The sequence below is a fragment of the Xylocopa sonorina genome, chromosome 2 (genome assembly GCF_050948175.1).
Source record: "Xylocopa sonorina isolate GNS202 chromosome 2, iyXylSono1_principal, whole genome shotgun sequence".
In the NCBI taxonomy this organism is placed as follows: Eukaryota; Metazoa; Arthropoda; class Insecta; order Hymenoptera; family Apidae; genus Xylocopa; species Xylocopa sonorina.
Window position 1 is genome coordinate 9,194,755 of NC_135194.1, and position 17,992 is coordinate 9,212,746.

The 17,992-nt window shown below is 45.0% G+C and overlaps 1 protein-coding gene and 2 non-coding genes across 3 annotated transcripts in view; 2 read left to right on the forward strand and 1 right to left on the reverse strand.

Annotated features, from left to right (window-relative positions):
* Nucleotides 1-17,992, forward strand: part of Alpha-man-ia (alpha-Mannosidase class I a) — a 430,149-nt gene that overhangs the window by 123,664 nt on the left and 288,493 nt on the right. The gene's annotated exons all lie outside the window — the stretch shown is intronic.
* Nucleotides 15,482-15,555, forward strand: Trnai-aau (transfer RNA isoleucine (anticodon AAU)). Its single transcript has one exon. It is a non-coding gene; the product is annotated as a tRNA-Ile (tRNA).
* Nucleotides 16,273-16,345, reverse strand: Trnar-acg (transfer RNA arginine (anticodon ACG)). Its single transcript has one exon. It is a non-coding gene; the product is annotated as a tRNA-Arg (tRNA).

Below are 17,992 nucleotides of genomic sequence, written 5' to 3' on the forward strand. Positions count from 1 at the left end.
GTGTAAACAAATTTTTCCTTTTTAACAATTTGTTTCATAGTTATAAGCATTTTTATCATAACAATCATGCTGTGCCAATACTTTTGTCCAGCACTGTATTAACCGAGTCTGTCGCGACTAGTTTACGATCCAGCCTCGATGACGTCCACGTCGATGCAATTAGAAATCCGCGAAGCAAGAGTACAATGAACAAACAACGAGCCTAGTCAAACAGTATTTTATTGGTTACAGTCGCGTTTATTGAACTCGCGAGGGAGACTCATTGTCTGGATTTTACGACACAACGTCGTAAACAAACGACACGAGTCTCCACGTGAGACGCGATGTTCTTTTGATCTTCCAGGAAGGGATGTCGTGAAACTTGTTGAACTCGTGCCAATGGTACCTAGATACAAGCCTATTCGATGTAACGCCTCGTACGTCGAACGATGACGAGCGTAAATTCACAAGACGATCATTTTTTATCGCAGTTTTATGGGAATTTCTCTGACCGAAAGGTAACCGTCGAATTTCTGATAAACGCTGCAATTCTGATTGCTCGTGCGTTCGATGACTTTCAGACGTGATGCAGTCGCGCGAGAAGATTCTATTCCTAATTTTGTACGCGCTGAGTAGACACAGCACCGGGTATTCTTCTCAGTATCGAGTTGTTTAATTTCTAAAAACGGAATGCACGTAACCTGGCTATGAATTTTATAAAGCTCCGTCGTCCATTATTCATGTAAAAAACAATATACGCGCAGTCAGTTGAATATTCCAATAAATATATCGGAGTAGAGGAAAACAAAAGAGTTGAACGACCATTCCGCATATTCCATTCACCGGCGTAGAATAGAAATGAAATAGAGACCGTAAAAACGTGATTGATATTTTTCTGGATATCAGTACGAAAGCTTCGAAAACAGGCTCGCGCTCTTATATCCGACAGCGGCCCTTCAATCGCAATGAATTTTTATTCGTTCGTCAAAGTTGCGCCACTCGTAAATCTTTCCACTCTGCCGCGCAAAGAAGTCTCTTACCTATCAGTTACAATCCCCTACATTATTACCATATATCTGCGAACAATAAATACAGATCGCAAATATCCTGTTTCAAGAATAAAAACAGTAGATAACCCTGTTCAGATCCACTCTTCGTTCCGCTGTATGAAAAAATCGTTATACTGTAACGTATCAGCTTCCTACGTTCTGTCGTAGAATAAAGGAACGTGAAATTATTCGCCTGAAAATTCCAAACTAAAACAGCAGAAACAAACTAGCTGCGGGTACAAAGTGCAGGAGCATCGCGCGTACATCTCCGCCGTCCCACAGCTCGGGTCCACGAGCTCGCCTCCCGGTCCAAGAGCAGCGAGACAAAAGTAACTCCATAAAACTCCGCGAAACGTACATCCTCGTAACCGTAAGAGGTCACATAAGAAAACGCGAAACTGGCCATCCGCGTAGCTCCTCCGCGCGAAACAAAAGCCCCCACAGGAGACAGGACGCGGGCCCGTAAAAATGATTCCGGCAAACGCGCGTAACTCGTCCGATTTTGTCGTGCCACGGGACCGTAAAACTCGAGCGTAAACACCTGCGCGGAAAAGCTCTCTCGCCTGGTTCCTCGTGAGAGTACGAACGACGTTGGTCCCCCTCAACGTAAGTGTACACAGCGCGCGTACGTGAACGCGTCGAGGATATCCGTCGGAGGGTGTCGCGCGATGCAACCAGGAGAGGTCCGCGTGACACCAATGCTGCGATCGTTATTGCTACTTTATCGCCTGTAAATCGTCGTCACGACCTGCGCATCCTGCCCGTAGAAGGACAGGAGCGTTAAAGGGCGCCTCGACCAGTTGACGTTGTCCTTTGCTTGCAGTTTCTTTCCTTTCGGTTGAAAAACGAAACTGGCGACCACCTTCGACCACCAACGAGGCGAGGCCAGAATTTCAGCTGCTTCGTTACGCGGACTGAAGTGGTTTACGCGTGTTTTCGTGGGGTAAATGGTTGTTAATACTGATTGGTGGGCTCGACAATGATACTGTCAATCCATCGACGATACTTGGACCCCGATCGTTCAATATCCATCGTGCACAATCAACATTGTTGTCAATATTTGTTGGTATCGTCAATATTTGCTGGTATCGGCGATATTATTAATCGAACCAGCCGTTTTGGGCTGGAATTCCCAGGTTGCAAAATACTGGATATTTTCGTTTACGGTGGTGCGAAATGGGGATGATCGTATCGTGGGATAAATTCCGAGTGGGAATTTATATCGAATCTGCAGTTTTTTTCTTTTATTTTACAAGAGAATTCATTCGGTTTTTTAAATATCGAAATTCGAAATATTGTTACACAGAGTTCGATGTTTGTACTTAAATCAATCGTTTTTTATTTTCGTTACAGGTGAGTGCCGAACTATGATCTTCCACGTTGGTCTGAATCACTGAAGTCGCGAAAATGTAAGTCGTTTAGAATAATCGTGTTACAACTCGAGAAATGAATTACTACATCGTATTTGATTTTACACGGCACATTCGTTCGCCTCCATCTTTCCTATTCCCTGAAATGTTAAACAATTTTTAAAACCCCGTCGCTGTCTCCTCAATTTTTCGACCTGGTTACTTGCGGGGGTGGTTCCACCGCGTCTTTCGCTCAGACTTGGAATAAATATCCGTCTGCGGAAGTCTCGCGGCGAGAACTTACTTCTCCCGAGACCGCAAGTTTTTTTCCGCCCTCCGGAAAAGTCGAACTTGTAGTTTCCCTCGTTCGTTCTTATTAAAATCAAACCAGACCGTCCGTCGAGCCAGCGAAACTTTCACGTTTCCTTTGAAATTATCACCGTGATCGAAACGCCAACTTGTTCTCCCCTTTCAAACAAACGTCGACTTTCCTCGCAATTTTTAAAAACACATCCAAGAAAAATTACATATATTCTCGAAATAAAAAAAGACTTTATACGATTACGACGGTACGTAAATGACAAGTCATCAGAACTTGTCGTCAAAGTGCAATTACAAATTCTATCGATCCTTCCATCAGTCAAAAAAAAAAGGAGAAAAAACAAGAAACAAAACAAATACATCCATTTTCAACAAGCTACAGTTCCATCAACACCTTTTAATCCGCGCCAGATGGCCGAGTGCCCGAGAACAATTTGTCGTGCCCGCCAGAAACTCTGGAACCAGCTGAAAGGTTTTCCATTTGTCATTGTTAACGCGTAACGCTCGAATATCATTTCTGCGCTGGTTGTTCTCCGTGGGAACGTATTAATACCTGGCGATTGGCGGGCCTGCCCCGTTCCCATTAAATAATTACGTCGCGACGTTAAACAGATAGATGTAAATTGCGCTCTCGAACCCGAGATCGACAATTTTCGAGCGGCTGTTTCGCCCTTTCGACCAGCTCGACTAATCTTCTCACGCGTATGGGGCGCCACGGTGCCCCATTGAAAGGATAGTTTCCAATGAAGTTTTGTAACGATCCCACTTGCACGGCGATTAATTAACAGAGATTGATTTAAACGGTAATGCGCCATTATTCGGGGTAATGCGTACGCGATGTTACGTTTCGCAGCATGTAATTGGAGTGCTGGTAGTACAGTGAAATCGATAGGATAACTTTGAACGCAATTAATCTAGCTTTAATATAAACACGGCTAAAATTGTATAACTACTCGCACGTGAAATAGGCATATTCTCCTTAGCAACAATTAACTAGAATAAAATTCGTTGACACATATAAAGTATCCAAGTACAACGTATTCAATTTCCAAATTACATGACATGTTGAACAGAGTCAAAGGAATCGGCTTGAATTCAATGAATAAAAACGTAAACCAGTTGAATGTCAATATTCCCACGAACAATTCAATGAATAACACGGCAATTAACTCGTAATACCAACGACACGCGAACAATTTCCACGCATCCTCGCGCAATTATACCAGATTTAATTCACCAGCCGCGATCATCCCCTATCTCGGACGATCTCTTTCCACGCGAGCGTACATCAGTTCGAAACCAACGCCACCTTCCTTGACGCGATCCACGGACGGTGGAACTCGTCCTCGAAGAACCCCTCAGGATGGCGCGTCAGGATTGCATAAAAATCGTCGCATAGAAAGCTCGGTTAATTTGATGTTATCCAGCAACGGCCCTCCGTTTGGTAAACGAAGAAACGAAACAAGGCTGCCGGTAGCCACCGCCGCAACGCCACGGGCCATATAAATTACGTTCAGGAACGTCGCCCGATGTAAATGCAATACAAATTGGACCGGGCCACTTATTATTATTCATTGGGGACATTTGTTAGCTTATCTGACGGCTCCTCGGCTCTTCTACCCGTTCCACTCGACTTTTTCTTCCCTCGAACCCCTTCCTCGTCGCGGCCCCGATCCTGAGGACGCGTCCCCCGCGACCAGATCCGATCGCGGCCCCCTCGCGAGTTCCTTGTTGATTATTACCTGCTAAATGCCGCTGCCCGGTGAAAACGGGGCCGTGGCGCATTTAAATCGCGTTCATTTGCAATCCGCCGCGACGACACGCGCACGAAATGCAACTTTGTTAGCCGACTGTCGCGATCCACGATCCCTCTGTTATCTTTATTGGTCCTGGAACGGATCGGCGTACCAGTTGAATATAAATTCGCTCGAGGGGATACGGGCCGATCCTGGAGCTTCTCAATGACTTTAATTTACAACAATGTTGATAATAATTATTTGTGCGACCATTTCGATCGGACAGATAGGTGTGGCGTAAGAACGTACGATGTAGGGCGTCGCGTTTTTAATCAGTACGCGCAATTATCTCTCAAGGTAGTTTTATTTTTTTGCGTTCGCCAGTGGAAGACTTATGAAGATTACCTTCGTCTCTCTCTCTCTCTCTCTTCGATGAAACTGTGCATTTTTCGAGAGGGACGAATTCCGCTCGTGTACTTTCTCGAAGCGCAATTCGTGGCGAATCGCGTTCATCCTGCTGATAGAAATATCAGACCCGTGAAAAATTCAGGATCCAGAATACCTCGCTGCAAATGCATTAAACGTGATTCAATATTCATGAACGATCTCTAAGACGACGTAAACGGCAACCACGCCGGCTGACTAAAATTTCAACGGACAGGGGAACGATTTTAGCGTTAAGTGGCTAAATGACCAACCGACCGAGCCGTTCTAGTTTCGCGGAATCGGAATAGACTCGGGGACCTGTCACCGAAAGAAGAGAAACGGGTCACTGTTGCTCGCATTCGAGCGCCCGCGGAGCGTGGATGGAAAATAATAGGCATTCAAACTATCTCTGACAAAAGGCGCCACGGTTCTACTCGCATTTGAAATTTCTAGGGGGGACGTTAAAAAGGGGACGAGACACAAAGCGTCGTCGATTTTTCTTTTAACGAGGTAAGCGCGGGTGTCGCGGCAGGGAGAGGGAAAGGTAGGAGATGCTGGGTGAATTTTAAGCCGTCAGAAAATTGTCTCATTAACCGACGGAGATGGTCTCTATTATCACGCTCAGATTTCAAGGCCGCTTGAACCCACGATGGAACATAGGCGGGGTCCGTTGCGGTCGCGTTGCGACCGACAAGTAGACGCTTTGTGCCAGGCGAATCGCCTCGAATGGCACGCTGCGCGGTCGAGGTCATTAAATGAAGTTAATTACGCCTGTGTAATCCGCGAGCAACGTTGGATTCTGGTCTCTCTCTCTCTCTCTCTCTGGCTCTCTGCAGAGCGCACCGCGAGCCTGTTGGCGAGTGCGCTGCGCGACAATGCCGATTACAGAACAAATTGCTGCGCCATGCCAACGCAACGTCTTAATTGTGACGCTACGTACGTGGCTCGTTTGCGGATGAAACTGGGAGGATTACTAAATTAACCGACCTGATCCGTGACTCGGTGCGCCGATGAATACCTTCGGAAACTTGGTTAACCCTCTCTCTCTCGCGTTTGTTCGAATCGATTCGAGTGGCTGCAAAAATTTCGCTTTCCCAATAGACATGTTTCTAAATAGATGTATCAAAATATAATTTGTTACATCCGTTGTTATGATATTAATCGATATTTTTAAATACCAAATCAGCTGAGAAATGAAATAGAACTTAGAGGCAGAGGACTCGTTTCAACCCTTAATATCGCGTTTTTGGTTTTTTGTCTTAATTAAGGGTTTAATTGAATTTTTCTTTTCGTAAATTACTATGCGTACACTTTAGAACGTCCAAGCATTCTTTGCATGGCATACATTTCTGAGGAACATTGTAGAAACATGGTATTTAAGTCGTTTCCATTGCGACGCGAAAGGTGTTGGCACACGCATGCTTGTGAAGCATCATTCGAGATGATTAATTATCGAGTACTGTCCGAGGAACAACGTCGCATTAACGCTGCAAGATGCCACCGTGTGATAAGTTCGTTGGTAGTCGAGGAGAAGAATTTCGCTCGAAGGAAGCCAGTGGAGACGTGACGATTCGCGAATCTTTAGTACGACCATCAAGCGATGAATGAAAAGAAGCTGAATCGCGACGGATAATTAAAGACGCAATTTTCCAGCATAATTACAGAGTTGAATCTAAATTACAGAGGCAGGAACATTAACCGGAATCGTTCAATCGGCAGGAATCCGGTTTTCCTTGAGCACGATTCGAACGTTTCGTTCGTTAAATTCTTCTGACTTCGATTGGACATTCCTGTCGACATCGTTCCTTCCGCTTTCACGATCGACGATCCTCGATCGCAATTGACTGGAATTTTCTTGAAAAAGAGAAATAAGAACTACAGTATTTGCCATAAATATTCGTTCGTTCAAACAGAATTATTTACTCGAATCACTTAAAATTGCATTCACACCAGCGAACGTTATCTCAAATGCGTTTATCCCATTAGCTCGATCCGATGTAGCTTTTATATTACGCCTAGCAACTGCCCTCGCGATTAATTAATCGCGCGTACGAACAAAACACCGGCTTCCACGAATCATCCATCTGTTTCGCACTTGTATCCAGGCGCACGTACAGGAGGAACCGGGGAAACCAGGCATTAGCTACCGCGGAAGGAAGGAAGAGGCCCTGGCACGCGTTTTGCGTACGGATGCTCTCCTCGGCCAGAAGCAATTTCCATGCATGGTCGAACTGAATAATTTCCAGTGGTCCGTTGGCCCCGATCTTTGCTCGTGCATGCAAAACGAGGGTGGCCAGGGTAGGGGAGACATTATGAACTCCAAAGAGATCAGCGTCTCGACTAACGTGATATTGTCCGAAATGGTGTTAGCTCGCCTCGAACTAAATTGCAGTCCCCCTAACCCGATATTCGAAGGCTTCGCGTGCTAAAAATTTCTAACTGCCGTGCGTTACGTCAAACGTTGCTCCGTTATTATCGATCTGTTTCAACAACGTCAGTATTCACGCGTTGGTTTTAAAGTTCCCGGCTGTCTCAATGGGAGACACGTCTGTCGCGTGTCGTGAGATAATTTTTTAAACAATTGAGGGGTGTGCGGAACAATCCGTTTTCGTATTTGTATTTTATAATATCGCTTGCGGAGAGCAAAGCGCAGACTTTGGGTCCGGTTGGGTTAATTTTAATGTGGCAATTAAGATATTTTATTGGCACCGGTATTATCGTTAGCTCCGCCGTGGAGGGTAATAAAATTTCATGGTAAGTTAAATCACTTTATGACCGGCGTTATTCGGCTTCCTCTGTATGAAAGCTGGGAAATTAATATCGTGTGCGTTGGATAAATATATCTTGGGAATTGTCTTTAATAGGGACAGATGTTTTGCCTGGTACGGCGTTACGTAAATTTACGCGAACGTTACAAGATATTCTATTCGCCTCGTAAAATATTGAATGTTATTGCGGAGGCGCGCGTGAGTGTCTAAAATTATCACTCTCTGTTTTACCCTCTTATCAGAAGGGGAAGTTTCGTCACTCGCCTACTACCTGTGTGAAAATGTAGCATCTTAATTCGCGAATAACCGATTCGTATTATTTAACAACACGATGAGAGTTAGCGAAATTTAGTGGGAATTTCTTCGATCAATCAGATCGATCGAAAAGGATTTATTCGCGCGAAACGAGCGAATTCAGTTAATCGTTGAATTAAATTTCTCAGATAAACATCGGTGGAGCGTACAAAAACTTTCATTACACGAATTATAGTAAAGAAGAGGAGGGGGCGAAAAGAAAAACAGCGATCGAGTAGAAACGCGAATGGCTTACGGTTTGATGTCTGTTTTTTCGTTCGCAACAAGCAGAGTAAAAAAAAAACTGACTGCCCCTTACTTTGGTTCCGTTCCACGGGGGAGCGTCGAGCTATCGAACGATCGAAAGAGATCGCGGCGCTCGTGAAAGCGCATACCTTAATCGCATTATCCCTTCTAACGGGAAGGTCCGTTCGAGAGTGAGGATACCCACCCCCGATGTTATCCAAAGGGGAGCATTCGCTAATTAAAGTAACCTGAATGCGCTGCGCTTCTGCCTGTACAGCGCGCCTAGCGGTCTGTGTACCAATTCCAGCCATTGGAAGAAATATCCGGCCTGGTAATTGGGATATTTAATGAGTCAGCCCTATTAGGTAAGTTATCGTGGACTACGATTGCCGGATATAGCGCAGGATGCAGGATTTAATGACGAACGATTTATTAATGATCTCCTCTCGCAGTCTGGTTCGCTTGCATAATTAAAGCGGTTCAAATTCAATTCCTGTTTCGGATCGGAACACTGTGTCCCAAGGAAGAAGAGCAAAGGACCGCACTGTAGCGCTATTCTTGATTCCATCTCGTAGTCGTATCATACACTTCATGTTCTTTTACACAATTAAGATTTTTTGAACGAGATTGCTTGAAAATTCCTAATTTCAGACTTGTAGACATTGTTCTCCAACTAACAAATTTGATTGACAATCGAACGTTTAGAATTCAAGTTGAAATTAGAAGAGCAAGACAAGAACGAACCATTGAGTTACTTAAATCGCAGAGCACACGTCCGCGTAGCATTCACGTGCCCCATATCCCGCGTAAACACCGCTCCAGTCATCCCGATCGCCGGATATTCCTTTGAAAGGGGTGAAGCAAGATTCGAGCGTATCACCGGGAAGGTAGCTCGGCTCAGTTAAAAGAATTTTAAATTGAAACCGACCGGTCGTTAAGAAGCCGTAAGTGCGTTGCACGGAATCCAGATTTCCAGCCGCCGCGACTATGCCTGGCGGATAGATCGCTAATCCTCTAACGTGGTCCCCTTCCCCCCTTTTTCTATGGACCCAAGAGGAGAGTCCATCCGAGAAACAAAACGTGGTGGGGGAAAAAAAAGAGGAGGAGAAGAGAAAAAGAAGGTGGATCGGCTCTCATCCTCTCGTTCCTTTCCGCCGACCCTGTCGGCCATTCTTCGCTCCTTAAGGGCGCGCGGAACGCAGAAACGGCCGAGAGTGGAAACGGGAAATTGTCGGCGCTCGATCCCCTACGGACGTAAACGAAGACGTAGTGAGGCGTGCAATGATCAAGTATATCTGAGGAAAGATTAACGACTGGTCGGGCCACGTGAAGGGCCAAAAGCAGAGAGAGAGAGAGAAAGAGAGAGAGTGAGAGACGGGGAACGGGTAGCCGTGAGGATCGACGGCAGCGGAGAGACCGACGGGAGGGCCAATTACCGACGGCCCGTCTCTCGATCCGTCTCGCCTCGATTTCGACTCGATTCCCCGATTTAATCGAAGTTCGACGGGCCGCAGCGGGCAAGTTGGCCGCGACTATCGCGTTCAGAAAACCGTCTAGAAAGTTGCTACGCCCCGCCAGGGTACGCATCCCGCGGATCTGAATGCGAGAAAGGGGTAGGTTAGGGAAGTTCGCGAGAAGAAGTTGCGGCGTCGAGGATTTTGCAATTAAAAGTTAAAACCCTTCCCACCGTGTCCCTTTTTCGCGTGTTTTCCTGTGCGCGTGCAGGATTGCGATCTCTATAGTCGGTTTAGACTCGTTGGACCCTTCGTTTGAGTGTTTGAAAGGATCGGGGGTTCGGATCCGATGTTCTGATGAGGATAGATGGCGGGGTCTATGACTGGGGGGTTGGAGCTGCTGGGAACTTGGCGATGGACTTTATTTCTCATTGTTGGTTTGTCTCGCGGCTGTTTAGAAGATTGATGCGCTGGACGGAAGATTCTTAAGTAGAATAGATGATGTTTAGCGAGCGACGAGAATGCTCGAATACCTTCTAAGCTCGACGTTTTCAGTCGATATTTTCAATGAAGTAGATATAATACATTTATTCGAACTAGAATTGAAAATGGTACTCTGGTAATGTCGCAATTAAGAATCAGAAGGACTTTGTTTCATCGTACCTTGTTGTAATTAGATGGTAGACGGGGTGGGTAGAAATACTTAAAACAGACCCATGGAATAAACTCCCTCGCTTCGTTCCCGTTATTGCTTCAACCCTTCTCGCTGTTTCAGGTTTCCGTTAACTGGAACGTCTTTACTACAAATTCAATTAACCCCGTTCCCTCGAGCCTAGTTGCTGTCTAAACGGATTTGGAATTCGCGCGCGGAGACGCGAGGCGGGACGAAAGAAACAAGACGGCCGTGTTAACGAGATTGCAATAACGAATTTCCTTATCGAGGCTGTTGGTCGCGGAACAGATCTTGTCGGAACTTACGCCCTGGGACGCCGTTTGCCCGCGTGTTATTAAACGCGTGTTCCGATGTTCCGAAGCGGCTCGAAGGCGGTTCCACCTGTTCCATTATCGCGAACACGTAATCCCATAAAAGCCAGGATACCGTTCCCCTCGATGTCGACGCGGTGGAACCCTCTGATTCCACGCTGGCTGCTATCGGACCATGAAAACGAAGTAGCTTCGAAACGATCCTGAAAGCACGCTACTGTCGCCGTCGACTCTCTCCTTGGTTACGTTAATTTTATGGGATACCCGGCTGGTTGATCTGCCGCGTTCGCTGTTTGGCTCCGCGTCGCTTTAAGCAAGCGGCCACTCGCTCTGGAATGTCCGACATTTTGGCATAGAGACTGCCGAACGTGATTCGAAGCGAAATCGAATTCGATATTGGCGAACGTTGGAGAGCAGAATGCTTTTTTTTCCGGGCTCCACGTCAATTTTTAACGATCGACGAGTACTCCACGAGTATTCCATTTTGGGATAACCGAGCTTAATTTACCATTCTGTAATATTTAACGTCGATAACGGTTAGAATCCAGAAATCGATTCGACGGAACGAAGAACAAACATATCCGTGGAAAGTTCGATGAAACTGCGGTTCCCATAACTTCTCCCGCGAATCTACATTCCCGCCAATTACCTTAAACATTAAGGGGCTGGAGGACACGCGAGGTATCCGGCATCGGAATCACCGCGTTAAATTAGACACTCCTATCGAGCCGAGCGCTCGCAGTTTTATCAAGAGGGCAACATTCATCCCAAAGAAACCGCGGACTCCGTGCCATTACTCGTTTCACGTTTGCTCCCTAACGAGCCCCAACCCTTCTTCTCTCCCCGTTTCCTTTCACGGGGCACGAAAAAATTCGCCGTCACGAAGGAACTGCGCCGATAGAGCGGCGGGAAAGGGACCCGCGCGAGCCTGAGCGCGGTGAAAGGAACGATCTCGTCGTCGGGGCCCGCGCGAAAGCCACTTAAAGGCTTTGCCCGATATTAGCATATAAACTAGAAAATGTTTTATCACGCCACCGCGAGAGAGCCTCTCTCACGGGGGACGCGGGGACGCGTCGTTCCGCCGCGCGACGAAATATTTATTGGCCCTTAACGATCATTAGGGAAGCCCGAAAACAAATGGACACACTCGTCCCGCGAGTGATCCCCTTTGATAAAGGCGAAAACGGCACCGTTCCTTCCGCTCGTTACAGGCGGCTGGGATACGTTCTACAGGTGCGCTCGAACTTTTCTTGTTATTGGTTTTACCTTTTATTGATCTTCCTCTGATTGTTTTTTTTTTTCTTTTTTTTTTGTGTATTTTTCGACATCGTTCGTTTGGTTTTTTTTTTCTTAAACTTCTCTTTTGCTTACGTCTGAACGATCATTATCGTAAAGCATGAGAGAATTTTTGTGTACCGATGTCTTGTGTGTATTTTAGGCTGAAGTTGTGGAGGAATGGGGTTGCATTTCAAGAGCTGTCGTTATACGTGTCTCGTGAGATTTGGTAAATTGTGTTAAATTTGTTGAATATAAGATCGATACTGTGCGAGAAAGAATTAGTGCAATCTTCATTTCTTTTTCATCATTCGATCTCGCGAACTTTTATCGACAGAACTAATCGGGTCGACGGATGAAAGGTAAATTCGACTGAACGTAATTGTGCGTTGAACATTTCGAGAGAAAGTACAAGGGACAGGAATGTATCAATGGATTTTTACTCCTCTCGTTGCCTTCTTGGTTATGTATGCAGGGATGGCGGGCGATCGCCCTAGTTCGATGAAGATTGAAAACGATGCGACGGTGTAATTGGATTTTCTTTCAACCCCTACCAAATTGCTTAATGTCCTTCTTTTTCATCGAGCAAGCGTCGGTTGGAATTGAAGCGAGAAATATGATCGATCGACGTGGAGTATTTCAGAGTTCTCCTCGTGGAACGCTTGAAGAATCGCGATTGAAGTTCTTATCGTGTGTCAGAGTCAACGTACACGTGTCTCGCACGATGGTGGGCTATAAAAGTGGCCAATGTTGGATCGTTCATTTTAATTGATAGAAAAATTATTTCAGTCCCCTCGCGGTTGTGGCTTCGAATAAAACGGGCGCCAAATTACACGGGAATATTTTGTTATTATTTATTGCCGCTACAAATAACTAAAAGGACGTAATATTTCAGACAAAATCATTTTCAAATATAATTATACGGGAAACCTGAACTATGAGCGTAATTCCAGGTACGCATAATTAGTTGTATTAAAAAACGAAATAACTTTTACCGGACGTACGAAAAATTACAGGGAAATAACATCGGTTAAAGCAGAGAGGAACTTGTATCTCCAGTTCTGGCAAGGAATTTAATTCGAGGTTTGCCACAGTTAGCCCAGCCCTTGTATCATACGTCGCGCACTGTGCGACGCAAAATTATAAACTAAAACGTGGACGGCGGATGGGGAGGGTGGTAGCGGGGTCGTAATTCATGAAGAAGCGGCGCGTCGTGCAAAAAGGCCCCGTAAAAAACTGGTTCTTTTGTGAGAGGCGCGTATATCTGTTCGCATAAATCTGTCGCTTAAGTGGAGTCTCTTATTTCAGTGCACGTTGTCCGTACGTAACGGGATGGCAGCGTGCTCCTGTCACGGCTACGCAAATACACTTTAAGCTCTTCCAGGAGGGTGCAGAGAAGCGGGAGGGGTGGGTGAATTATTTCACGTATTCCTTTCCCGTGGGATGTTTAATCCGCGTATCGTCATTTGTGATAATTGAAGATTTGTATCTGCTGCTTTCGCGCGCCACCCTCTTTTCCCTCTTCCACCCCCTTCCGCTCTGCTCTCTTCTCTGTTTCCGTGAAATAAAAAACAACTGGACGGTGAATTGTCGTCGGGGGGAAAGAACGGGTCTTCATTTGTGCAATTAGATTACGTAGAATTAAATTCCATGGGGGTTGCGTTATTCGAGCATGCACACGTTTCTTTCGAGAGCGTATGAAACGTTCATGACGAAGATGAAATGTCGAGAGATAATTCCGTTTTGCTTGTACGTTTGACTGGCGTTGGGCTCCTGGATTTCTCTCTCTCTCTTTCTCTCTCTCTCTCTTTACTATAAAAATTAATGAAAAGTCCATAACAATTCTCGTAAATAGTATATTATTATTATTATTATTATTATTATTGCTGCGAAATTCTTCAATATGCTTTTAAATTTTTGATGGTGAAGAACATGGTGTTATAAAAGGATTTAAAAAAAGATTTTCGTGTGTTCGCCAGGTGGGGTCATAAACTCGTATATTGCCTCAATAAAGGTACATAATTTAACGGTGGTTCAAACATTTTCATAAATTGCCGGTGCACGCAAAACGGCAATGAAAGATCGCGAGCAATTTAATTGGAAAAACGAAGAATTTTTCGGTAAGCGAGCAATTACAGTAAATGGCAGCTGACGGTTTAATGACGCTCGTGCCGGTAAAATTTTGAAAAGCGCGCAAGACACAATCGAATAACGTTCGTGGCACGTCTCCATGTGCGACGTCGCCCCTCAAGAGGTTAATAACTCCACTGTAATATTTAGCAGCTGCGTAATTTGTCGGTGCGAGCGAAGTATAATCAATTACGCGCGACAATTATTATTCGCTCGTTATCCTTGCGCCGTTGAATAAACGCGCACGGTGCCATTAATCCAACGACGACGCTTTTCCCGTTTCAATCGGAATCTTTTCGTATCGAGCATATAAATGCGGTTAAATAACGGTAATGCTGCGAGTGTCCAATCACGCGGAAATGAAATATTATGAATTAATCGTTGCGAAATAATTTTCTGATTAAACACTCTTCGTTTAATCCTGCGCAGCGTGTGGACCTCGTCGAAGCTACAGATAAACGATAACCTGCAATCAAAAACTGTAGCGTGTCATTTTCTCCTCGACTAATAGCGTGACCCTTTAAAAATACCTCTAATTTCGAGATCGATCACGTCGAGCTCGCTTTGAAAGTGTCAGAAAATGCGTGGCGTCTTCTGGTACGCGTGGAAACTCGCGCGTTCCTCGTTGGCCCGCTCGCTGGCGTGTCGCCAAGCATCTCGCCGCGTATTTTCAGGACCGTAACATAAAGCCAACGATTTATAGCAGCGATGCGAGCCGCCCAGGCCCAATGTATGTTTTTCGCCGCGGACCGAGACCGCCTTCGGTGCCTCGCGAGCCAGAGATCGGCCATAAAACTCTGATCTACGGTTTGCACCTACCCCCGGGGGCTTGTCGCTTTCCTTTTCGCTTACCTGTCATTTCTTCCAGCAGGAAAGTTTCGCGCCGCGAATGCCCTGGGCCCCTTGGAAATCACTGTTAAAAGACGATATGCAGATTTACGTCCCGTGTGCCGCTCGCGCGGCTTTTGTGCTGCTTCAGGGGGTGTCGCGGACGCGTCGGTTCCGCGGGGTTAAGCGCGCAGATGTCACGATCTCGAACGCGCGTTAAGGGCACACTTTTACAACGCACACGTGCGACCTATCTATCTGTCGGGAAATAAAAAGTTTTTGCTCGTTTTCAGGCCGGTTCGAACTTGAAATTTGAAGCGTTTCGAGGTTGGCGTCTGGTTTTCGTCACTGTAAGAGCCGATAGGAGGGGAATATGGCCAGTAGAGGGTGTTCTGAATTAGACCTTTCTTTGTATCGTAGCTTGGAAGAGTAGGTTTGTTTGGTTTGCGACTAGGGTACAGCAAAGAGACATTCGTTTTAAAACTTGTGTTATTTTTATACACGTGATTAAGGTCGTATGGAAGTGGAAAAATTCGTGAATATTAAAAGTTGTTCAAAGTTTCTGTGATTACAAATTTTTTTAGAGATCAAAATTGTTAGCGCAGTGCATTCTTATACTGAAATTCGAATCTGTCTTCCATCGGCCCATTAGCTCAGTTGGTTAGAGCGTCGTGCTAATAACGCGAAGGTCGTGGGTTCGATCCCCCCATGGGCCAATTTTTTTTTTCTCTGATATCAAACAATTCGTAAATATTTAAAATACATTTTGCATTTATAATTCTATTTTATTTAACAAAACCACGCATATTTTTGTTTTTTAAATCTAAAATTTGTTGAGATATACTGGGCAGAGGAAACAAGCTGAAACGCTCGTCTATGTATACTATAAATAGTTCCAAAGTAATTTATAAATTACGATCGCATCGTTAAATCTATAGGATTTAATTCATGCAAGCACTGCAATTGATAGTTTAAATAAACTAGTGATGGTACTGAAGTTTATGCGATGTGCCTCAGGATGGCGTCTGGAAAATGTTTCCTCAAGTATGTACATCAGGTCATCCTTGCGAGCCAAGAGTCTTAACCCTGACTAATAAATTAAGAACTTAAGGGGACATTTTATACCTGTTGGAGGTCCTTCGACATCTGTCTCGCACCAGTCAGAACTCCTAATTTACGGTATTTTTACAAAAAGGAAATGATTTTTTTCTTTTTATAATAGAGTGTAAAACAAACAGTGAGATCCAAAGTTACCAAACTATATAGGAAATTGTAAACTCGTATGACTCTGTTTCTTAGCTTTGCACGTCACTGTTAAACTACACAAGCGCTCGATATAGCTATAAATAACCAAAAAGAAACGTATAGAAGGAATGTTACATGTTAACATTAAATAAATCTGTAGCAATGTTAAAAAGATCAAAAATAAACGTCGATCCTGCCAGGATTCGAACCTGGAATCTTCTGATCCGTAGTCAGACGCGTTATCCGTTGCGCCACAGGACCTTGCGGTTCTCACATTTGCACTCTTTGGCACGACTGATCCTGGCAAATGTTCACTTTAAAGCTACTTCTCACATGACGATCGATCACCATCATAATTCTACAGCCAATATCTGTACTTATATCGATACTTGCGAGAAACGTAACTGTGTAAACGGGCGCCAGATTCACGCGATAAAGCGTTCGCGAATCAAAGTGGCGATAGAAAAAAGATCACGATCCGTACATTTGCGTGAACGCGCCACTTGGAGGAACGTGTCACGGTAGGCAAAACCATGGCTTTTAGAACGGAGACGTGGAAACGAACGTTTAAATGGGAAAGTTTCCGACGGGGCGACGTTTAACGCGGCCGAGATCCAGAAATATACGACTCGATAAACTATCAGATAAGCGCAATAAGGGAAACAGTTTTCGTCGCGCGGAAAATTTAACGCCGACCGTAAACTTTTACGATCGTCGAATATACCGTTTCTATACGGTCCAGTGTATCGCGAACATCATTATTCCGTTTCGTTCACGTCACCCTGATTAACTCCCCCAATGGCCGACGGTCCATTGCCGAGCAATTAAAAATTCAACTCGTAACGCCGCCGGATACGAGCGAAACTTTCCTCTGGAAACGTCTAATTCCATTGTCGCAGTCTGTCTGCTTCCAAAGTCGATAAAATGTGATATTGCAAAAAAATTACTATACAATTGAACACTTTTTTCTGAACAAGAAGTTCGCAGTTATTGGTCGCAATTTTTATTTCTGTAGAATTGTTAAAAAGAGAGAACATATATATGCGAACCCTGTTCGTACATCGCATCGAAACGTACTCACCCCATGTCTCGTTAACGTCGCTAATAATCATTAATCCCCACGGCTATAATGAATGCAATACCGTGGATTTGGTCCAAGGTACGGTACACAAGAGTAACAGCTCCGAAGAAGCAAACCGGAAAGGATAGGATTAAAATCCTGGGGGGTTACGGACGGCGAGCATCGCAGGGAAAAGTTGTGCGTTCACCATGGCACGGGGTGGCTCGACCAAGCAGAACCTCTCGAACGGCGAAACGAGTAATTGGGTATTTACGAGCCTCGCTGTTCCCAAGACCTCCCGCCGTGCATATTAGGCCGCGTCCGCACTGGGGTGCAATGTACGACTGCAACGGGACTCACCCCTGCGAACTCGAAGCACGCGTCTCTCATGACTCTTGGCGTTTTTACCAAATAACCACTTGAAAAGTGTTTCGTATTAAAATTGACCAATTTTCGAACTGAAGCAATTTTCTGTAGAATGTTTCCAATTGCTATAGATGATTATTTGGACGTTCTAAGACCGACTCTGGTCTGTACGAATGCTTTAGCAACGCCATTATACAGATCTTTTCATCTCAGATCACTTCTCTCATGACTCTTGGCGTTTTTACCAAATAACCACTTGAAAAGTGTTTCGTATTAAAATTGACCAATTTTTGAACTGAAGACATTTTTAGCAGAATGTTTCCAATTGTTATGGATGATTATTTGGATGTTCTAGGAGCGACTCTGGTCTGTACGAATGCTCTAGCGACGCCATCGTACAGATCTTTTTCTCGCCATTGGACGATCGCGCTCGACTGGCGGGGAATATTTGAAGGTTCATTAAAAGCGCAATAATGAAGAAG